This window comes from Malania oleifera, chromosome 1, assembly GCF_029873635.1.
Source record: "Malania oleifera isolate guangnan ecotype guangnan chromosome 1, ASM2987363v1, whole genome shotgun sequence".
NCBI lineage: Eukaryota > Viridiplantae > Streptophyta > Magnoliopsida > Santalales > Ximeniaceae > Malania > Malania oleifera.
Window position 1 is genome coordinate 138,787,928 of NC_080417.1, and position 25,189 is coordinate 138,813,116.

Consider the following 25,189-nt stretch of genomic DNA (forward strand, 5'->3'; position numbering starts at 1 on the left):
TAGGCCATTAATTTAGTTATATGTTCTAAATAAGTTACACAGCAAAAAACATTTGCATATTTTAGCATATGTTGGTATATACAAGTACTCTAATAATTAATTAACATAACTTAACCAAACCAAACTAAAGGGTATACCCAAACCCTTCTGAATTTTATTTTAGTTAATTTGATTAACCGAATTGAATTTAAATTATGATGTCTTTCCAATTTACATATATATTATTTATTAAATTTATATATAATATAAGTATAATATATTTAAAATTTAAAATATATGTTTACTTATTTACATATATATTTATAATTTATATATTAATGATTATACATTTGGTTGGTTAATTTCATTAACCAAAAAAAAAATTCTCTTAAACTGAACCAATCACCGAACACTGAAATTTTAAAAAAATTAATCCAAACCGATTTAATTGAATTTGTTCAGTCTGCTCAGTGAATTCGGTTTTCACCCAACACTGCTCAGCCCTAAGCATGGAGAATCCATCACGGATCTATCTTGGCTGACAAGGAGGCTTTTTTCCTTTCTTCTGTTTCCTTCCCCCAATTCAGTCCTCTGCTTTCCCTCTGTGCCATGGCCGTTGAGCATCTCCATGCCAGCTCACAACTGAAAGCCCCCAGCCGTAAATTCCTCCAGCATCAAAGCTGGCATTGATAAACTCACCAGACTACGCTACCTCTGCTGCCGGCTTCCACCTGGATCCCACCTCCTCTGCAGCAAGCAAGACACTGTTCCAGATCAGCGGCAACCATCCCATACAACCCTCCATATATGAAACTCAAACCATAGGCAGCAGTGCCCATGGTGATGCCACCTACCTACGGCCTGCCAACACAGTGCGCACACTGAGTTGAGAGAGGAGAGCAGGAAAAAATAGTAAGTGAGCGGGGAGGGGGTGGGCGTCACATGCATCACTATGTGCCTGTGGAACTCCCGTTGAAGGTTCAGCCCATGACATAAAACATTTTCCAAATGATAATCATAGGGATCAACCACAAATAAAGAGCTCTTGCCTCCTATTTCCCAATTTCTTTGAGTCATAAGTCATAAAGTGATGGCAAAAAAATGGTGAGTTTTGGCAAAGAAAAAACACTAGACATCAACTCATTTTATGCTAAGAGCATTAGGGCAGAAGCTCCCTGCAAGAACGGAGGCATCCTACAACAGTTATGTGCTACCAAATGGTCCAACTCGGAAAAGGCCAGGCAGAGTGTACATTGACGGAACAGGGGCAAAAGCCAAGTATCAACACTTCCACCACTCTTTGCCCTGGGGCATATCAGAAATACAAATAAAACAATTCTGGAAGAACTCATCCACAAACTGTAAGATCACTAAGTAAAAACATCCAAACTGACAAAGACAAGATGCACCTCAATCTTCCTCCTCCGAGAAACTAAATTGCAAAAAGCATAGCAAAGAGATTCTCCAATGGCAGAAATAGACAGCTTTGTTGAATATAAAAAAAATATACCATTTTTTTCCACTAATTTACAGGTGCTCAACAAAAATCAAGTGCCTGATGAGAATGGCAGACACTTTTTTGAGAATAGAAAGGAACCTTAAAAGACGCTCTTCCACAAACCAGATTCATTGACAAAGACACGTGAAGGGAAAGCACCACTGGTATTTTAAAGCAAAAATACTTCAGATACTGCAAAAAAAATTGCTCATGATTTCCACTGGATGGATCTCCGAAATGCCATAACTCTGCATATCTAACTTAATTCTATAGAACTTGAACTTATCTGCCCATTTCCACGTAAAGTACTTTTTTAGTGCCTTACTTTCCTTGTTACCAATCCGGTCAGAAGCAACATAGAAGACCAGTAGAAACATCAAAGTTTCTAGTACATGACTACATGTATAGCATTTCAGCAGCATAATACAAACCTATAACTGGAAAGAAAAGAGCTACTACATGTAAAACATTTCAACCTTGGAAAGATAAACCAGGCTCCTATGTTAAATTTTCCAAGTTCTCTTCAATAAGCTCAAAAGAAGAGGAGCTAGAATTGACATCCAAAAAGGAGAGCTATATTTTAAGAAAAATGAATTAAAAAATTGCAAAGTTTACAGCATGGTACTCTTCAAGTCCTAAAATTTCACCCATACCTTGATTGATATTCACCTTAGGGATTACATGGAAACATATGGTCTCATAAAAAAAAAAATCCCTAGTATCATATCAAAATCTATAAAGGTCGTTACTCATTGTGCTCCTAGGATAAACCAACCAAAAGTGAGCTTAAACTAGTTCTCCTAGGAAACAACCCTCAAACCCCTCCCATGGCAGGTAGGCATGCTTTCTATTTTTTCCCACATCATTCTCCTACCACTCACCCAAATGAAGGTGATTTTTTACTAACCCGGAGAGACTCATCGAATTGATTCTCAAGATTCTTCTTGATCCCAATCACACCCAAGTAAATAATTTGCGCCCTCCTCCTATTAAACTCTAAAAATTAATCTTCTCAAAGTTGCATAACACAGAGATATGCTATACCATCTTGAACCACTTGGAAGACTACATACTTCTCTACACCTTAAAAATGCCACAACATGCTTAGAGATCACTTTTTAAAGAAAGGAGTTTTGCAATGAAGAGATGATAGTGTGTAGTAACAGGCCAAAGGATTCAATTATCGATTTGCAATAACTAGTTACCACGGACAAACTGTTCATCTCAATAACATGATCTAATCATTCCACCCCTATCAAGTACCAAGGTATGCTAGCTTCTATGAAACTATAACACATGTTATGTGGCTCAATCAATATTATTGAACTAACCCCATGTTTGGAGAAATATGGGATTTGGAGTTGTATTGAACTTGGATAAAATGAAATATAAAATTGTATTGAAATTGTCTAAATCCACCTAAATCCAAATCCAAGGTCCGAAATCCATACTCCCCAATACATCGTAAGTGTAGAGTTCAAGATACACCGAAAAAATAAGATAAAGACCCACGAAAAACTTTTAAAAGTTCAATTTTATGTTATGGTGTAAGTTTACATGTTTAACAATAAAAAATTCATGTGCACGATTTCTAAAAAAAATAATAATAATGAGAGGAATCAAGAAAAAATTAGTGAAAATTTTAAATTTGTCGCTCTTAAGTGAATGAATCAATAAAAAAAAAAATAAGTTTATGGTGTTTAATGCAAAAATAGTCACTTTTAATGCATGCATGGGCTCTCTATAACAACTGAAACAAGAAGAATACTCATTAAAATATAAAAAGTAACAAAAATCACACCTTTAAATCTATTAAATTCAACAAAACAAGGCCTTAAGTCTCCTTGTTGGGGTTCACTATATTAATCCAAATTATTCTAGGTCTACTACTACCCTCCTATAACCTCTTAACATCAACTAATCACCGTCTCACTTGTACAAACGTCAGCTGGTAAACATGCAAGTGCAAAGATAATCTCAGGCTCCCCTTTCTCATTTTTATTTTTCCTATAAAATTCAAAAAGTTAAACTAATCTCTCTATCCAATTTTCATATTTAAAGGTTGATTTAAGTTAGTATGTTTACATAATGTTGTATAATGCAACTCAAGACTGGTTTCCTTCTCTAACTCTGGTTTTCTTCTAATCTTATCCCATGGCAGAAAAGAAAGGTGCAGAAAGAGGAGACCAAAGGACTTCTTTCTTCTCTCTTGGAAGATGAAACTCAAGTAAATAGCAAGCAGAAGGCAAATCATGAAAAAAGAAAAAAGTTCAAAAAACTATAAGCCAGGTTTTAGAGGAGTTGAATCTGAATCTTATGATTCATATGAATCGATTCACTGATTCACCAGGAAAATTGTATGATTCACCTCAATTCACTGCCTTCTGTGGTTCTGCCATGCAATTCGAATCTATTGCCATTTTCAATTCTACAATTGGAATCAAGAATCATACGATTCTAACAAGTAAGAGTGTGAGTACTACAAAGCCCCGTTGTCTTTCTTTCAATCCATAGTTCATGCAGATAGAGTCAAGCCTAGTCTCAGATCCCGCATAATCTTACTTGGATAGATGCATGTTTTAAGCCTCAAGCCTGTTCTAGAACAAAATCTTAGTCCAGTGGTCCTAAAAAGGACAATATGTACCTGGCTAAGGGTGGTTAAGACCTTAATTAACACCTAGCTAACTATCCTTTATGACATAAGTGGATGCATTAATTTTTAAAAAGTCTTTGAAATATTCTATTACCTCGTATTATGAGAATTCCTTACAAACAATACATCAATCCCATACTGTTTGGGAGCATGATGGGACCTTGGATTCAATTTTGTGTGATTTTGAATAAAATGCAATATGAAATTGTATGGAGTTTTGTCTAAGTTCACACAGATCCAAGTCCAAAGCATAAAACCCATACCCCAATAACAACCAAGTTATTTTTTACTTGGTCCAAAATGTATTTACTACTCATTAGAACAAAAAAATGCACTGAAGTATATTTGACAGAGTAGAGCTATACAAACCAAAATATGTAAAAATTCTATAGTACATGATGTGTCATTTTATCATATGGGTTCCCAATTTATTAACTTTAAATTATGTTTCGTTTGTGAATATAATGGTAACAATATAAGGGTTAAATAGTTTACACAAAAATGTTGTCCTTATAAAACAAATGACAATGCAAAATATTTTTATTAAGAGATAACGTGGAAAAGATTTGGAATGACTATCCAAGATTTGACCATAGAAATATCTATTCCCATCATATTCTATCTTTGGTGAAATAACACAAACATTTGCAAATTTTACAACCATGAAAAATGTTATCCTTATAAAAAAAAAAAAAAAAAGACAATGCAAAAGCTTCTTATTAAGAGATAACGTGGAAAAGATTTGGAATGACTATCCAAGATTTGACCATAGAAATATCTATTCCCATCATATTCTATCTTTGGTGAAATAACACAAACATTTGCAAACTTTACAACCATGAAAATGTCTATTCCCACGGTAAGGCAAATTAAATAAGTATCAAGCGCAGGAAACAAAACAAAACAAACTAGTTGAATGCACCAGCCATGCATTGAAAGGCCACAGACTTTCAAAAAAATAAAAATAAAAAAATAAAATTTGGAGTTGCGTCTAAAATGCATATTTTAATTGAATGGATAGATGTTTTTCAAGGGAATTTGATTACAAAAGTAATATAGAAGTTTTATGCATAGAATACTTTTTCTTGTTGGCCTAACAAGGCTTAATCTCATTTTGATGATATCAAATCAAGGTTACTTAACATGTCTATGTAAGTTTGAGTTTCAGGACTTAAGTGTTGTTGTAAGCATACTTGAAGAGATTAATGGATTTGAACACTTAAAGTCATGACTCATGAAGAATATAAAGCTATGTGAGATATGAAGCTCGTTGAAGCAGTGCATAAAGCTCAGAAGACATATTGGAAGCTTCACAACATGAAGACTTAAGCACTTAGATAGAATAGTCCGATGAAAGTCTCATGTAAGTACTTCAAAACTCAATATTGATTGATTGAAGCTCCTAAGATATGTAATTGGACTTAGATACCTGATTTTATACATGGAAAATATTTTCTCAAAGTCCAAATTAAGTTTTCCATTACATGAATTAAGTTTGGAACCAAAAAAATTGAAAAACAAGTATTGCTGAAAGGACAGGCGACTGATGATAAATCATCAGGCGACTGTGGTGCTACTGAGTTTGAAAATATACAAATAGAATAGGCACAGTCGACTAACCCCATTCTGACTTTTAGAATGCGCTATTTTAAAAAGAGCACAGGCGACAAACCCTTTGAGGAAAGGCGACTAATGCATATGTTTAAACAAGTTACAAAGCTGATCTTGTTTCTATTTCTTGCGTGATTGGTTTCCAAATTAGGAGAAAACTTCAAGGAAACTTTTTAAAATTCTAACAGAAAATTTCAAAAAGAAAGAGAACGGCACGTTCATACTTTGAGAAACTCTCTAGTTATACTACTGCTGTGTTCTCTACTAATACTCTCAGAAACTGATCTGATCTATTGAATCTCACATGTTTGAATCAGTTCTGGTGATATACTTTCGAGCTTCAACTTTCATATTGTTCATTTGAAGTATTGTTTTGAATCTAACGAGTACTAATCTGCTCATTTGAGGAGCTTTTCTCTTGTACAAGCAACTGTTGTTGTTTGTTGTTTGTTTGACGATTTAGGTATTGAATCAATGCCTAGCGAGAGGGTGTTCTCGTTAGAGAGGCGAACTCCACCTTTAAGGAAGAGAGGTTGTAACTTCACCTAGTAATGAAGTTGGGAAAGAAAATCCTCACAGCACATGGCTTGAGGCAAGGACATAGGCTATGGCCGACTCTTGTAAAAACAACGATGTTCAACTTTCTCTTCCCTACTCTTTTTATTTCTGCAAGATATAACCTACATGCTTGAATATATTTTCATTATCATCTTGCTGAATATTGAATAGTGCTGAATATCGAATCTTGGTAAATGTTGATTCTTGTTGAATATCGTATTGTGCTGAAATTCTGAACTTGTTAAATATTGGGTCTTGCTGATTACTGGTTGGTTTTGATTGAACTTGTATCAGCTATATGGCTGAGTTGGTGGATTAAAATTTCAGATAAACATATAACTCTGAATCTGCAAGTAATTTATCTAAGGAGGAACAAGTTGTAAATTGATTTTCAGAATAAAGCATAAGAGCTAAAATTAAACAAGTGATTTACAAAATCTGTTTTGAAGGAAAATTTATTTGTTGCTGAAAATCAGTTCTTAATCTCTATTATATCATTGAAGCTTAAAACGAATCATTGAGTTTATTCTTGAATACATTGTTGATTCTAGCTGAAAATCATATTCTAAACAAAGGGCCTAACAGAATGTATTAATCATTTCACTTTGTAAATTCAAATTGTGCATTGATCTTTACATTCATACTTAGCACTTCTTACTTGTATAGCTTGATAACTAAATAGAAATATTGTTTGTGTTGAAAGATAGAATAGTTAAGGGTTAAAGTAAATAAGACTTCCGCAAATAAATTTTTAAAATAACACAAATCACCCCCCTCTTGGGAATACATCCTAATTTCATTCCTCTTATACAAGGCTCGTACAGAAGTACAGTAACGCAATCTGAGACTGCAGAAAAGCAGCGGATGAATACCAAACAACAGCTATGGTAACCATACACATATCAATAACAAATAGAGAGCTCTCACCTCCTTGCCAAGACACGAGAAACCGGTGATCAACTCCATTTAGGCTAAAGAGCATAAGCTCAACTGCACCCAAAGTATGCAAAAACTCAGAGACGCTATACTAACTTGAAACTACTTAAAAGAGTACATACTTCTCTTCACCTTTTATGTGAAAAAACTTATGCCTTAAATGCCTCGATTGAGAGATTAGTTTCCGCAAAATAGCTTTGGAAGGATCAGATTATAAGGTTGATAATACGTACAAAAAGTTTCTTCACACAGTTTCCAAACTAGAAAGACCCATATGTCATCTTCAGAATACAACAACAACAACAACAAAAAAATCAAGTCTGAGTCCCACTAGGTGGGGTCGGCTATATGAATTATTTTCCGCTAATTTATGCGATCATAGACCATTTCTTTTGATAGATTCATGGATATTAAATCCTTACTCGCCATCTCCTCCCAAGTTATTTTAGTTCTACTCCTACCCCTTTTACTGTCCCCCACAGTAACTAACTCACTCTTCCTCACAGATGCACTATGTGGCCTACGTTGCAAGTGTATACCATCTGAGTCCCTCTCTTATCTTATCTTCTATAGGAGCTACGCCTAACTTACTGCGAATATGTTCATTTCTTAATTTATCTTTCAATATTATACCACTCATCCATCTAAGCATAGTAGTTAAAAGCACGCCCCTAGGCACAAGGCGCAGAGAGGCGAAGAGGTTTGCGCCTCAAACCATGCAGGGCAAGGAGACCTGCAAGAGGCGACGCGAGGCGAGACGAGACGAGGCGCAGTGAGTTGTGCCTTGTAAATTTTTAGCCTTTTAAATGAGATAAATAGCCACAACCAGAGTCGTCGCCCTCATTCGACTCAAACGAACAGGAGCCCTAGCCCCTTTCGGCCCTTCAAAGCCCCACGACCCTTCCCGAGTTCATCTTGCACATTCGAACCAGCACAAAAGCCTTCGCAATCCTTCGAACCAGCAACGTGAGTTCGTCTACGAGCCTTAGAACCAGCTAGAAGCCTTCGCGACCTCGTCTTCGAGCTTCAAACCAGGACCGTGAGTTCATCTTCGACATTTCGAAGAAGCATGACCTTTCGCGACTTCGTTTCGAACCAGCAGGAGCTCTCGCAAATTCATTTGCCAGCCTTTGAACCAGCTGCGATTTCGTCACGTCGTCTTCAACATTTCGAACCAGCAGCGAGCTCGTCTTTAAGCCTTCGAACCTTCGCAAGTCTTCTTCTTCTTCTTATTTCTGCTACCCACGTGTTGCATCCTACTGTTTGCTGCCTGCTGCTTCTCTTCTTCTTCTTCTTCTTCACGCCATCTTCAACATTTCGAACCAGCAGCGAGCTCATCTTTGAGCCTTCGAACCTTTGTAAGTCTTCTTCTTCTTCTTATTTCTGCTACCCACGTGTTGCGTCCTACTGTTTGCTGCCTTCTTCAGTTTTTCTTCTTCCTCCTCCTCTTCTTCTTCTTCTTCTTCTTCTTATTCTTTCTGCTGCCTACTGTTGATCTCATTTATTATTCATCAAATTTTCTATTCTAATGGAGGTCATACACATGAAGAAATAGAGTAAAACCTTGAAATTGAGGTTTTATAAATACTATTTCATGAAAAACTTTATGGTTCTAAATCAAAGGAAACATATAAGATTTTGGTGCTGCCTAAATGAGTTAATTGAAATACAAGCCAAAGCTCCCAACCTTTTGGCATTAATAGATAACATAACACTCAATTCCTTTTGCTATAACTTTTTTTTTTTTCAGTTTGTAAGTGGTTAAATTCAACCAAAATAAGTTTTAGTAGTCACACTCACACATCTCATTAAATTTATTCAATATTTAGTACACTCAAAAGCAGATCCTTGATGTACACCTATGGTAATTGAAAATTCTCTAGTTTCTCCATTTATAATCCTTACACTAATCATTGCTCCATCGTACATATCCTTAATGACATCAATATATCTACGACATACACCCTTTTTTTCCTAAAACCCACCATAAAAATTCCCTGGATATCCTATCATATGCTTTCTCAAGGTCAATAAATATCATATGTAAGTCCCTTTTCTTTTCCCTGAACTTTTCCATTAATCTTCTTAAAAGATAAATAACTTCTATGGTAGATCTCCAAGGCATAAAACCAAATTGATTTTCTGAGACCTTCGTTTCTAACCTTAATCTTTGTTCAACTACTATTTCCCATAGTTTCATCATATGATTCATAAGTTTAATTTCACGATAATTATTTCAATTTTGAATATCTCCTTTATTTTTGTATGTAGGTATTAAAGTGTTTTTCCTCCATTCATCTGGCATTTTCCTAGTTTTTATAATTGTATTAAATAAATTAGTTAACCATATAATTCCGATATCACCTCAACATTTCCAAACTTCAATTGGAATGTTATCTAGTCCCATAGTTTTCCCATTTTTCATCTTTTTTAGTGCAAACTTAACTTCGTTAACTCTAATTTTACGAATAAATCTCATATTTTAAGTCTTTTCCTCATTTGACAATTCTAAGTTTAAGCCTTCTATTTGGTTTTTATCAAACAACTTGTTGGCCTCACAAGGCTTAGAATCTTATTTTGATGATAACAAAGCAAAGGAACTTAACATAATTGGTCAAATGATGATTCAGGACTCGAGTGTTCAAGAACAAGTGCTTGACAAAGTCTATTGAAAGCTTGTACTTAAAGCTAAAAGAACTTGATGAAGTATGTACTTAAGTCATTGAATTATGAAGGAAGTTAAAGCAAATACATGAAGATATTGAAAGCAAAGAAAATACATGAAGATATTGAAAGCAAAACAAATACATGAAGATACTAAGAGCAAAGCAAAAATATGAAGACTTAGCACTTAAAAAGTTATAGTCTTTTAAGTTATATTCTCATGTAAGTACTTCAAACGATTTCAATATGAATGCATGAAGCTCTTAGGTTAATTACTTGAACCTAGATACCTTTTAAAATACTTGGAAATTTTATAAGGTCAAAAGTTATTTCAAAAGAGTTAAAATTATTTTTGGAACGAAAAGCACCAAAACAAGATTCTTCAAATTCACTTATTTTTTCTATATCTGCATTGATGTGCAATTTTCTCTATCAACTTTTTCTTATCTTAAAAAGTGTTCAACATGAAAGTTGTAGGATTTTTTCTTAGCCTTTTTATTGATACCAAGAACGTCCAATTTAGAGTTGTATAGAAAAAGTCATGACCAAAATACTGAAAGGTGGTCGAAACTGACAGCACATTAGGCGACTATTCAGTTGACTGATCAACAGACAAAATAGGTACAGTCGACTGACCCTATGAGTACAGGCGACTAAACCTGCACTGACTTCAAAGGCACGGGCGACTGACCTTTGGGTACAGGCAACTGACCTTCGTAAATTTAAATTTAAAACGTGGGAAGGTTTCCAAAAGTGTTAGCTTGGCCCCCAAACTTTATGAAAACTTGGGAAACACTCCAAGCAACTTGGGCAACACGAAATAGAAGCTTTTTTCATCTATAAATACATGGGAAAACCTAAAGATTTTACACGCCAATACCAACAACAATCAGCAAATCAGTTTATACTCTTACATTCAAAAGCTCTATTGTTGAAAAATTATTTCTGAAGTTTTTCTGTCTTCTTGCTAATACTACTCACGGTTTGTGATGCCCTGATTTTCATACCATTATATATATATATATATATATATATATATATATATATATATATTAAATAATAACATTTTAATCAATAATACTCAACCGCCAGCCACGTCAGAAACTCTGATACCGTTACACATAACCCGACCCAAAGAGGGTACTGGGTAATCAGTCCATCATATAAATACATACCTAACAACAGAAAACCGTATATAAACACCATCCAGAATACAAATAACTAGAGTACTAAACATTCATAAACATATATATACATATCTAACTCATCCCCGAAAATCAACCAAAACGCTAGGGGAATCACACATCCCTAGATCAAAACACTCACCCTGTCTATCAGGGTACCAGCTTCCTTCTAACTCAGAGCTTTATCACCTGGTCTTTCTTGATTTCCTGAAATATTTAGATATTTGAGTGAGACACATCTTAGTAAGACGGAATAAGTTATTTACAGTGTGTGGTAGTATGAGTTTCATTATATTATAACATATATTCATTTCATTGATAAGACCTTCTAAGAAAAATATACCAGTTCTGCATTTATAATCATATAGATATACAACACAAGCTTTTAAAAGCTTTAATTCCCTTTTTCAATCTCATTCACATGCAACCCACGTTTACCAGCAAAGTTCCTGAGAATAGGAGAGATTACACGCTCATACATATAGCTCCCCTCTGCTCTGATATCGTTTGTATTCTTACCTAATTAACTCAGGTTCGGCTACAACTGATACTTATCAGAGCACTCACCTTACTCAGTAAGCCCTCAGGCAGAGTGTTTTACTTCGCTTTAATTATTTATGTTATTAACTCACGCTCTTTCATTTCCCATTTACATCTCACCATCTAGCCCATAAGTGTTCGGCAAACAGTGCATATCGCATCTATAACTCATGAATGCCCTGAGGATATTTCTCCACGACATGCTTCCCCCAATGGTTAAGGTTGTGCAGCGTGAAGGCTAAATCTAACCGCGGCTGGCCTACCCGGTTAGATCAAAATAGAAAAACCATTCATGTGTTTGTAGTACGATTGGCCTACCATAACCCTGGTCCGAACCCAAGCAGCAAAACTACCCTTCTCACTGGCTCAATCTACTGTCACACCACACGCTCCACAAGTCCGTGTGGTTACACATAATCACCACTAGCAATAGTACCGTACTCATTATCGTAATCTGTCCATCAAGGTTTTCATTTCCACATTTCATCATTCACATTCCAGTATTCACAATTGCAATATTCACATTGCAATTTTTCATATTTCTATATTCACAATTCTAGTATTCAAATTTCACATTCATATTGCAGTATTCACGTTGCAATATTCACATTCTCATATTCGCATTTCAGTATTCACATTTCAACATTTTTATTGCAAAATTAACATTGCAATATTCACGTTTTCATACTCACATTTCAGTATTCATAACTCATCATAATGGTATACATCACATTTCAATACACACTTTATATATATATATATTTCATTTCACGTCTTTCCACATATCTCAGTAAAACAATATCAGCATTTCATATTTCTTCCATTTTCCAGCATACAAATCTATGCTCAATTTTTCATCATTTCTCTAAAAGTACTCATTGACTTATCACTTTTCATCATTTTCCACATTTCAAATCTCTTATTTCAATATACATTTCATAACCTCGTTATTCTCAATGTAAATCATTTAACCTAATTTCAAAAACATTTCAGTATAAATCATATGCCACACAGTTTTCATCTGATATTCATATCATAATAATTTCAAATAAAATATCATATTTCAATTTCTCATATTTCCCAACTAGTAGTTTTCAGAAAAAACTAATATAATTTATTCCCCTTACCTGACTTATTGAGATCTTGCTAAAATACCCAAATTCCTACGCTCCACGGTGTTCTCAACTCAAAAGCCAATATTCTTTTTTCCCCAAGTTATTCAACGCAACCTTCAAAGTATTACTATTTAGTATTCCCTAGGCCCCAATTACTCCAATTTAACATTAAAACTCTAAAATACCTCACTTACCTTAATTTTGGAATGGTGCCCCAAAACCCCAATTTGAAAATCGGCTCCGCCTAAGTTGTAGAGAATTCTCCCACGAACCTCGTGGTGGTTCCGAATCGTCAAACCGAGCTATGGTCAGAGCGAAATCATAGAGAGAAGGGAGAGAGAGCCGTAGGGTTTCTGAGAGAGAGAGAGAAATTTTTATGCTTTGATTAACAAATGCTCGCGGGACTTCCTTGATACCCTCACTACAGAGAAAATCATGGCCGGTTTTCTCAAGTTCTCAGGAAACTGTCGTCGATTTTCTCTTTAACCGGCTCAATTTTACCTTTTTACCTGTTACCAGCCCACGGTTAAACCATATAACCGTCTACGATTTTCTTAACGCTCGAGAAAACCATCACCGGTTTTCTCTACACCAACCCAAAAATCCTCTTTTTCCCAATGATTTTTATTATTATATTTTCCGGATCTCTACACGGTTCTTGTGCTCTAACTGAAATTTTCAATCCAAGAAAGAATCTCGGTGATAAATTACTTGAACTTCATCTTTCAAATTGATATTTGATTGAAGTATGTTGTGATATTCAAATTGTACTAATCAGCTCTTTTGAGAGTGTCATTGTACACAAAATTTTCTCTTGTTGTTTTTGACAATTCAGGGTTGACTGAATCGTTGGCTAACGGAGCGTGGGGTATCGCTTTGAGAGGAGGGCTCTATCCTACTTAAAGGAGTGTGTAAAAGGTTTGCTCTGCCCGGTTCAGGGAGCCGTGTAGTGAAATCCTTGAGTGGTTTGTCTAAGGCGAGGATGTAGGCAGGTATAGCCAAACCTCGTAAAATCTCATGTTTCTCTTCCCTAAATCTTTTTAATTTTCTGCATATAAAAATTGCGTGGATACTTAATTAATTGCTGGAAATTAATTTGTTATTGGAAATTGCAAAAACCTTAAAGGGAGTACGTTGATTGATAAATATAAAAGTTTGCGAAAACCTTAAAGGGAGCACGTTGATTGATAAATATCAAAGGTCATTAACATATTGATTAGCTTCATACTTAAATCCAAAAAACATATTTAATATCAAAAACTAAATTTTGGGAGCCTGCTGAATTTCTAAATTTGATTCTTATTTAAATCAGCATACTATATTGTTTGTTGGATTGACATATTCAAAAGAATTGTTGGTTGGACTTATGAGGTTGCAAATCAATATCATTGTAATTGTGTGATTACTGAATATTAATTTGTTGGGTTAACTCTTAACTAAAGGAACTCGTAAAACAAAGAGGTTTCAAAGAAAATTTTAAAAACTCAATTCACCTCCCCCCCCCCCCCCCCTCTTGGGAATACACCTTACTTTTCACAACTAATTAAAGTAACTTTACCATCTTCCTTTAATGTCTTCGTCCTTAACCAAAACAACATCATCCACACTTTTTATACATTTTATATTTCCTAAGTCCTTGCACTTCCTTTCTCTAGCTTTAACAAGTTTAAATATATCTCTTTCCCTTTCTTTTGTACCTAATCTATCATACAAATTATTAAATGATCTATATTTAGCTTCACTAACGGCCTTTTTCGCATATTTTCTTGCCTCCTTACACTTTTCAAGTTATCCCTGTTTCTACATTTTTGCCATGTTTTATACCAAATTATTTTTGTCTTTATGGCTTTTTGTACATCTTTATCCCACCACCAACTTTCTTTACTAGTTGAGAATCTTCCCCTTGATTCACCTAGAATCTCTTCTGCTATTTTTTTAATAGAGCTAACTAATCTACTCCAAAGAGTATTTGTATCTATCCCATCCTCTATAGTCCAATCCCCATCTTTGATCATTTTATCTCTAAATTTTATTATATTTTCTCCTTTTAGGTTCCACCATCTAGTACTCTTACACTAGTTTATTTTATCCTTTTTCTTCCATTTTTTAACACATATGTCTAACACTAAGATTTTATGTTGTGTGGTTAGGCTTTCACCTGAAATAACTTTACAATCCTTGCATGATAAACAATCTACCCTCCTAGTTAAAAAAAAAAAAGTCTATTTGACTTCTACTTTGTCCACTTTTAAAGGTTATTAAGTATTCTTCTCTCTTCTTAAAAGCAAGTATCCATTATATCAAAATCATATGACATAGCGAAGTCTAAGATCATCTCGCCAGACTCATTTTTGTCTTCATATCCATATCCTCTATGTATCCTCTCATAATTTTTATTATCCCTTCCAATGTTCCCATTCAGATCTCCTCCTATAAATATTTTCTCAGTCCCTGGTATGCCTTGTATAATACTATCCATATCTTTCCAAAATTGTCTCTTAAGACTTTCTGCTAAGCCGACTTGAGGAGCATAAGCACTAATGATATTTATTATCTCTTGTCCTAATACTATCTGAATTTTTATAATTCTATCTCCTACTTTATTTACATCCACAACGCTATCTTTTAAGTTTTTGTATATAATAGTGCCTACTCCATTCTTATGTTTTTATTTTCTAGTGTACCAAAGTTTAAATCCTGATTTATCAATTTCTCTAACTTTCTCCCCCACCCACTTAGTTTCTTGAAGGCAAACTATATTAATTCTTCTTTTGATCATTGTATCCACAATTTCCATACTTTTACCCGTAAGTGTCTCTATATTCCAAGTTGCTAATCTAATCCTAGTTTCCTAAACTAACGTTTTTACCTGCCCACGTCCAGAATGATGCAAGAACCATCGCATATTTGACACTGTACCCAAACGCCGACACGGCGCATCGCTTTAGGGCGACGACCTAGCCCACCCTCGCTCACTTTTCGCTACACCCGAGTAGTTCAAGTGCAACACGTCGCTCATAGGGAATGCTCCAGCAAATATTCGATAAGAATTCATATCATAGATCTGACAAATTTTACGCTGGCTGTCAGGGTAAAAATTTATAAATCAAAACTAAAGTAACATTTGCAAAGTCTCCAACAATTTCAAGCCTTGGATTTGCAATTATGTTGATTTGAACAAGATACAACATTATCTTGCATTTAGTTTCATCTAATTCTACACAAATCCAAATTCAGGTCTCAAGCTCTGCGCTCCCAGCCCAACCTTAAGGCACTAATGTTTCCATTTTCCAAATAATATAACAATCTACGACCAAACATACCAGTCTACGCACTGGATTTCCCAAATTCGATCTCTCAAGGATAAACCAAACAAGTAGTTAGTAAATGAAATACCATCTTTGTACTGAACTAGGTAGTGACATTCAAAGGAAAACAGTGACATAATTCACATATATAGAGCAGATGATAGTAAAGACATTTAATGCCTGCAATGGCATTTGCAAGCATCATGATTTACAAGCACCCACCATTTTTTGTTCCTGACGACAAGTCATGATCTCATTGAAGATCCTTAGATGCGGAAGTTCTCTTGAGCAATCTAGTGGGAACTTCATTATATTTCCCTTTTACATATAAAAATCGAGAGACCCAGTTAGTTAAATTGTGAAAAAGAAAAAAGGAAATCAAGAAATTAACCATCTATCAGCAATTAAAGCCAAAAGGGTTCACGTATGAACACAAAAAATGGGACCTAAAGTGACTGACCATGGGCATTGGTAGCTTGTGGGGATGTTCGAAGGCTGAAATTGTGGACGATTGAAGAGCATAACTACTGCGGATTATGAGCAAATTCATCTACAGGAGATTTGAAAACGACGATAGAGGGTGACTTTTTCGAATTTCAGGTGGGGGCTGAGAGGTTGCGCTCCACTGAGTCCTAGGAGGATTCATCAGGGAAGAAGCGAAAGTATCGCGTAATTTTATTTTTTAATTTTATATTATATCTGAAACATTGATTCTCATTTTTTTTCCCTTATTTTTTGTTCGACAAAATCCTTAACCCCAACAAATTATTAATGTATTACCAATATGCTAATCGATTTCACATTTAATTTTAATGTCATTTATTTTTTTGGTACAAATGAAGAAGTAATAAAAGAAAAATTAGGAAACAATATTGTGTAACATAAAACATATATTATGTTAAGTAAGAAATAATAGTTTGATTATCAAAGTCATTATTAGGTAACTCAAAAATGAAGATTATGTACCCAAACAATAACATTATATTATGTACCCAAAAATAATATTATATATTTAAGGACAACTTTGCATAACCTACCATATAAAAATATGTAAAAAGAAAGAAAGAAAAGACGATGTTAATTTTAGAAAAGGAAAAAGGCCAAAATCAACACGGCTAGTTCCTTATCAGCTTTAGTTCCATCTGGAAACTTTATTTTTTCTAATAACAATTCTAAAGTTTTGTTCAATGTTCAGAGACTAATGAACAGGTATGAATAGGTATGCAGTTACTTCCGTGCGTCCACTCTCTATGTCGAATTTAACTTCTTCCCAGACAATATCCGTGCATTACACTCCACATCCATAGACCCCATAAAACTAATCCCTTTGTAAATCCAGAAAACTAGCTCCCCTAAAAATACCAAACCTAACAAACCATAAAGAAGCCATATACTAAATCTCTTCCCACACCAATGTCCAATTTAACTTCTTCCCCGAAAATATCCGTGCATTACACTCCATCCATGGACCCCATAAGACTGCAAATATGCCACACTTCCACAAAAGCTGCCCTATCATTCCTCCTAGAACCTGTGAAGGAGATGGCTAACAAATCTTCCACTGAAGAGGGGTAAACCCAACTCTCTTCCATTATACTGAACAGTTTGTTCCAAATCCTCCAAGCAAAATCGAAAAGCAAAAGAAGATGGGAAGCTGCCTCAGAATTCCTATAACAGAGCACGCAAACATCTTGAGATAGAGCCTTCAAAGCTCTCCTAATCTGTAGCAAGTTATTGGTATTTTGTTAAACACAACCAACCAAGTAAAAGCTTTGATTTTTTGAGGGAATTTCCAAATAATAATAGGATAGAAAGGAAAAGAAGAGTTGGAGTAGGTCAAGAATTCAAAGAATGATTTGCAACTACCCCCCACCGACCAAAGACCAAGAATGAACATCTCTATGGCCCCAGGGCATGAGCGCAATGGAAGGGCACTGGCAATCCAGTAGGGGGATCGTGTGTTCGATCCCCGGTTGATGCGCTCAGTGATTGGATTTTATCAATCTTGACACGTGTCCCGGGGGTTGGATTTGATGAAAGCCTAACCGGCGCATAGAAGCTGTGACCGCATCCGATTAACCTGACCAGCGAACCAGGGGGGAAGGCCGCCGACCCGTGAGTTTGGTGCCACATCAGGGGGTCCAAAGAGTGGCTCGTCGATCACTAGAGTTCTCACGATAATCCAAAAAAAAAAGAATGAACATCTCTACCCAAAGACAAATTGCAATTATTCAATAAGGATAACAAGGATGACAGCTCCACCATGTCCCCATCATTTAGAGGACTCCTAAAGTAGAGATTCCAAGAAACCAAATAGTTACTCAAATTGCCAACAAAGAAAGAAATAACTCTATTCGGCTTAGAAAACAATTTAAAAAGATGAGGAAAAGAAGTGGGGAAAAAAAAAGAGCATTCCCAAGCAATGGGTCTTCCTAAAAATGAATCCGGGAACCCCTTCTCGCCTCAAATTTAATGTCAATGAATAGAGAATAAATTTGGAAAATAGACCTCCACAGACTCCCCAAAGAACATCTCAAACTAGCATTGGTATCCCACCCATTCTCATCCAATCCAAACTTACTTCATATAACTCAAATCTATAGGGAAGTATCATCTAAGGGAAAAGTCATAACCATTTAGCTAAAAGCGTGGTTTTTTTAAACACCATATTACCAAAAACCAGCTCCCCCCCCCCCCCCCCCTCCCCCTCCTATTTAGACCTACAAACTTCCTCCCAGCTCACTAAATGGTCCTACGACTCCCCACACCAAACCTGAAGATCTATCATGACTCTCTCAAGCTTAGTAGCAATCTCAATTAGAATATTTTTTTTAATTAACACTTAACAAATGATAGATAAGGAATAATCATTCAAAAATTCACTATGAGAATGTTGATTCCCATCACATTCAATATTTGAAAACAACACAAACTTTTACGTTGTCATTAAGTTTACTATATTTTTAATCTATCAAATCCTTATACTATCACCACTCGTTCCTATTAATAAATATCCTCCAAACAAGGTGTAACCCTAAGAGTTTTTTAAAAAGTGCCACATAAAGGAATATCAAGAATAAGTAAGAACAACATTGTCATTCAACACAATATCCAACAAATTGATGTGCACTCTTGTGGAACAATTATTATCTATGATGAATAATAAATAGTTAATTATGTTTTGAACTCATTGTCATTATTTCTATAAAACAATTTTTACTAGTATTTATCAATACCTACAAAATAGTCTGATAATCAATAAAATATTTGTAAGATTTTCATGTTAAACCAAACATTTACATTCACATATTTAAAGTCCAAGTATCCTACCCATTAGCTAAACATCCTAATCTGTCATAGAATTCTCTAGTATCTCATTCAAGAGGCATCTAAAATGCCACAAACCGAACACCCCCCCTTCAAATCTACCTAGTTGAATGAAAAATATTTTGCAACTAGTTTCTCTCAAAGAATATTATCATGACAAAAATATTTTTCAACTAGCTTTTCCTTCCAAAAATATTTTCATGAAAAAAAAAAATAGATTTTTCTTTCTTTTTCTTCTTTCCTAGGAGAAGTCTTTCGTTTGTGTGGAAAAATCAATTTCCAGCCAGATTGGCTCAAGTAGTAAGGGCGACTTGTGACTTTGGTGATCCCAAGGTTATGGATTTGATTCCCTTTTGAGAGTTTACCTCGGTGAATTACCAAGGTGCGTCAATGGGCGAGCGGCTTTCATCCCCCCCTCGGGGGGTTTGGTGCCACACCATAGTATCCAAAGTGGCGCGATAGTGGCTGGAGTTCTTAGGTTATAAAAAAAATAAAAAAATAAAAAATATCCAATTTTACTCGGGATCAAAGAAAATGAAAAACACACCTCTCAAAAATGCTTCCCTACAACCAAATCAAACCTTAGAAAAGATACCTGAATTGTTTCAGCCACAGCAGACCATCTCAGGTGCCCGAACAGATGGAATTGTTCTGGCCACAGCAGGCAACCAACTCTTTCAATTAAGCCACTCTTCTGTAGTCTTCGCGAAGGACACTAAAGGGTAAGAAGCTCAATCCTAAAGCATTTTGGCAGATTGAGTTAACTTTTGGCTGTCATTCTTCAAAATTTTCTCCAGAAACTTCTCATATCTAGATATAGCTTTTGCCATAACTTCCGTCTTTCAGACACTTTTTTATCTCTTCGCTTGGTCCCTTCTTCATCTTTCTGTCACAAAAAAAAATTCAGAACAGATGAGTTGGAGGAGCACAAGAAAGAAAAAGATGGGAGCAGACAACAAGATCTGAAACCAACATAAGGGAAATTGAGTATCAAATGCATAAAACAAGACAAACAAATTAGGGGACTACACCAACCTTACTAATCACAGAAAGGTCATGTAGATTTTGACAAGAAAAGAGTATTTGAAGTTGTGCCTAAAATGCATATTTAATTTCTCTGGATGGATGTTTTCCGCAGAAGTATAAAAAGAAATTGCCTACCGTACAAGGCCACTAGAAAGTACTATGACCCAATGTGGAACTGCAGACAGAATAGAGGTTGAATACCAACCAACAGCTATAGTAACCATACAGCTCAACAACAAATAGAGAGCTCTTGCCTCCTATTCCCCAATTTCTATGAACCATAAATTGATGACTAAAAAGCCCGGATATTTTTTAGTTTTTATTTTTTATTTTTTAAAAAACTGCAGATTTAACTCCATTTAGCATTACAGAAGAAGCTCCCACAAGAACAAAGGCATCCTACAACAGTTGTGTGCTACCAAATGGTCTAAATCTGAAAAATCCAGGAAATGCATACATTGATGGAAGGGCCAATAGCCAAGTGATTATCAACATTTTTCACCACTCTTCGCTCTGAGGCAACTTCAAAAGGCACCATCAGAAATAAAATATAAAACTCTTATGGAAGAACTAATTAACGACTGTTTAAGATCTTGAGGAACTAAGTAAAAGCATCCAAAATCCAAGCTGACAAAAGGCATAATCCATCTCCATCATCCGCCTCAGAGAAACTAATTGCAACAAAACATAGCAAAAAATATTCTCCAATGGCGTAAAATAGACAGCTTTGTTGCGTATTAAAATAATATTTAAAAAAACCTAGACTATTTTTTCCACTTATTTACAGGGGCTCTACAAAGATCAAGTGCCTGATGAAAATGGCAGGCACCTTTCCAAAAATAGAAAGGAACCTTAAAAGATACTCTTACACAATCCAGCTCAGGGGCAGAGACACATGAATCTGATACTTTAAAGCAAACACTCCAGAATTATAAAAATGATTGCTTATCATTTCCAGGAGGGTGAATCTCCAAACTACCAATAACCCCACATATCTAACTCTCCTAAATACCAAATAACTCCACATATGTAACTTAATAATATAGAACTTGAACTCATCTGCTCATTTCCATGTATAGTACCTTTTAGTGATCTTTAAATTCCCAACTACCAACCTCGTTAGGAGCAACATAGAAAACACAAGGGAAGATCTGAGTTTATAGTACATAGCAACATGTAAAGCATTTCAACAGCGGAAAGGCAAACCTACAAGTGGAAAGAACAGAGCTACTACATGTAAAATTTTTCAACCTTGGAAAGATAAACCTGACTCCTGTGTTAAATTTTCAAAATACTCTTCAACATATTCAAAGTACTTTCACTAGGCTCAAAAGAAGAGCATGACTTAGAATTAACATCCAAATAGGAGAGTTATTTATTAAAAAAAAATGAACACACACACAAAAAGAGTAAAGTTCACGACATGACAGATTACTCCCAGTCCCCAAGTCCTATAATTTCACCCACATCTTGATTGATGTTCAAATTGGAGATTATGGGGAAACGCATGATTGCATCACAAAAGTAGTGTCATATTATCTGCAAAGCTGGTTATCCCTTGTGCTCCCGAGACAATCCAAAAGCAAACTTACACGAAAAAAAAAGACTCCACGACACGCTAAACCTTAAGGTCCTGTTCTGTAACTTGAAAAATATTAGAGAAAAGAAAGAAAAAATTGAAATAATCGAATTTTTATGTTTATTTATAAGTAAAGACACACACACACACGCACACCAAATCAATCAATAAAATTAGGATTTTGCATAACATTAACATTTAATTTTTCTTAATTTGTAATCAAAATTCGAAACCCAAGCAGAGCCTAAATACCCAGAGTTGGAGATCAGTTTCCATAAAATAGTTTTTAAATGATCAGATGACAAGGTGAATAACTTGTACAAAAAAGTGCCGCTGTTTAACAGGCATAGGATTCATTATGACAAGTTCAGAGGATTCAATTATCAATTCGCACTAATTGGTTACCAAGGACGAACAGTTCATCTCAATAATTTTCCTTAATGGGAAAGGAAAAATCTCTTCACATCTTTTAAGTTATCGATAACCAAACAGAGACTAAAATCTTTATGAATTCGATGAAGTTGGGTTCTAAAACTGACCTAGTACTGGATGCACCTGGGGCTGAGACAGACGGCAGAGACTCGGACGAGTACATAGCTGAATGAAGTGGGAGGAACAATGTAAGAAGAAGAGCTCAGAAAATCTTTGCCTGGAAAAGAAAATTCGGAATGAATACCTTGAGGAGGTCTGAGATGGTCCGGTCAGTAACGTCCATTGGCACGACGCCATTTCTCTCTTTCAAGCTTCTGTTTCTCGCCATGGCAGAGGGAGAGACGGGAGAGCGAGACGGAGGAAACTGACGAGGCATTTCAAAGACAATTTCTATTCCAATTAATTTCCTTTAGCGATGGGCCATAAACGAGTTCGGAAAGAAAAGTTATGCATCTTGGTCCAGTGATGGCGCACGTGGAAGTTCGCATTGAATATAAGAAAAGACGAAGTTGAACCAAACGAATTTTGAATCAGTCCACAATACTCAAAAATATCATCTAAATTAGGGGTTGTGATTTGTGAGTGAAAACTATTATTTTCTTATTTTTAATCTTTTGCATATGAAGAAACTCATATGACGACCTAATTATTTCAAAATTAACCAAATAAAAAATTTTAAACAGTTTTCCACCCAAATTTGATCGTCAAAAAAAAAAAAAAAAATTAAGATCAAAGCCAACCATTCTATATGTGAACAATTCATTGGCCACAATACTCAAAAGTATCTTCTAAATTAGGGGCGTGAATCAAACATGCTCTCAAACTATTTGCACTCAACTCATCTTTAACTCGACTCGATTCAATTCTGCTCGAATTCAAGTCGAGTTTGAATTAATCAAGTATTCTAACAAGTTAAGTTTAATAATAGTACTTGAGCCCAGTTTAAAGTCTAATCAAGTTTTAAAATTTTATTTATATTATATAAGTCATATATTTTATAATATTTAATATTAAATGGACACTATATATATATTTATACATATATTTAATATTTATTTGTAATCAAATCGAACTCAAGTTTTAAACGGTCACCTCCCGAGGGAGCAATCTCACAGCCCAACAACCTATGGACAAAGGAAAAGCACCCATGATTGGATCCTTCTAGCAATGCAGTGTGCTTCAGGTGCCATAAACAAAATAATGACACCTTTCCGAACAATGTCCCACCAGGAACTTGGCACTTAATAAGAAAGATGGTGAGAAAATGAAGAAGGAAAAAACAGAAACTAGTGAGATTAAGACACCCTTTCCTGAGCATAACACATCATTAGAAGTATCTGTAAGAATATCAAACAAAATAACATGTTAAAAACATGAGCAGCGGAAGAAATTTGTACCTCCGTCCATTGTGCTTGACTTGTAAATATACTACTAAGAGCTACTTCAATCTCTAGAAAAAGAGAACTATAATTTTATGAAATGTCTTCTAGTATTTACCTTAGACTTGATGGGATAAATTGATGGAATACACAGACCCTTTTATAGGCAAGACTAAGGACCCTTCACATAACTCTTATGACTTTTGAGCTCCCTCATTGGTTCCATCCATCAAGGAACAAATATGAAGTATTTGTAACATTATCACTAATAAGATTATCAATTCTTGCACTCATTGGATAAATAACCATCAAGTGCACTTAATGTAGAATGTAAACAATCACAACTATCACTTAATGTGGTTATTGGAACCATAATATAAAGGTCAAATGTGAATCACTTTGAGGGAATATTTAATATAAATAATTCTTACAGTATCATCCATACCTTCCAAGTTTAAGGATGTCATCTCTGAACCCTCTAATGAGTTACCTACCATGAGCGATAACCAACATGTACCTTGTTCCTTGTTCATCTCTGCCTAATCTACCACCAAAGTCTAAAGTGAGTAAGTAGATTGATGCATTTACAATGTTAAATACACTCACTAACAACTTACACTTCCCACACAAGGATAAGAGACAAACATATTAAATACACTCACTAACTACTAACACATTTACTGTAATAACCCCAAAAAGAGATATAAAATATTAGTATAGTGATTCCTAAAAAATAATTAATTAATTAATTAAATTTAAATAATAATTATTAAAATTTATTTTTATTTTTATTATTATTAATAAAATATATTATTATTATTATTATTATTATTATTATTATTATTATTATTATTATTATATAAATATCAATTCACTTGAAGCTTCAACGAAGCTTCAGGCGAATTCAGGTGAACTCCTGCACGACCCCCCCCCCCTTCATTCTGTTCTTCTACAAGTTCTCTCTCTCTCCTCTCGTTCTCTCTCCCTCTCTCCTCAGTTTCGTGACAGATTTTCACCCGATCGAAAATCAGAAGATATCATTAAGCCCCATTTTCTACTGCCATCATTTCTATCGGGGCGAATTGGTGGTAGGAGCGGCATAGACGTATCTTCTAGGGTAAACCAATTTTCCCTTGTTCTTTAATTTCTTTCAAATTATGAGCTTGATTGACGAACGGACACTACCACGAGAATCTATGGATGATTCTTTACAAGTCTAGCGGGACGAAATTCTCGTGGGGTCGTCGTGGGCAAAACCTCAAATTTGGGGTATGGGGGTTATTAAGGGGCTTATTTTTAATTAAGTAAAATTAATTTAAAAATACTAAAATATTGAGCATCTAGAGTGAAAATATAATTTTTGAAATTTAGGGCTCGAGTGAGTGCCGCGGGTGTAGTTT

At 35.1% G+C, this 25,189-nt stretch overlaps 1 long non-coding RNA gene across 3 annotated transcripts; it reads right to left on the bottom strand.

The window, feature by feature from the left end:
• Positions 1–467: 467 nt before the first annotated feature.
• Positions 468–22,870, bottom strand: LOC131143458 (uncharacterized). Of its 3 annotated transcripts, XR_009133500.1 has the most exons (5): positions 22,655–22,819; positions 22,518–22,575; positions 19,969–20,259; positions 16,269–16,364; positions 10,997–11,290 (listed from the first exon to the last, which is right to left on the bottom strand). It is a non-coding gene; the product is annotated as an uncharacterized LOC131143458 (long non-coding RNA). The 3 variants fall into 3 exon arrangements; XR_009133502.1 differs by lacking the exons at positions 10,997–11,290; positions 16,269–16,364 and adding an exon at positions 468–726; XR_009133501.1 differs by lacking the exon at positions 16,269–16,364 and having other exon boundaries at positions 22,655–22,870.
• Positions 22,871–25,189: the final 2,319 nt, after the last annotated feature.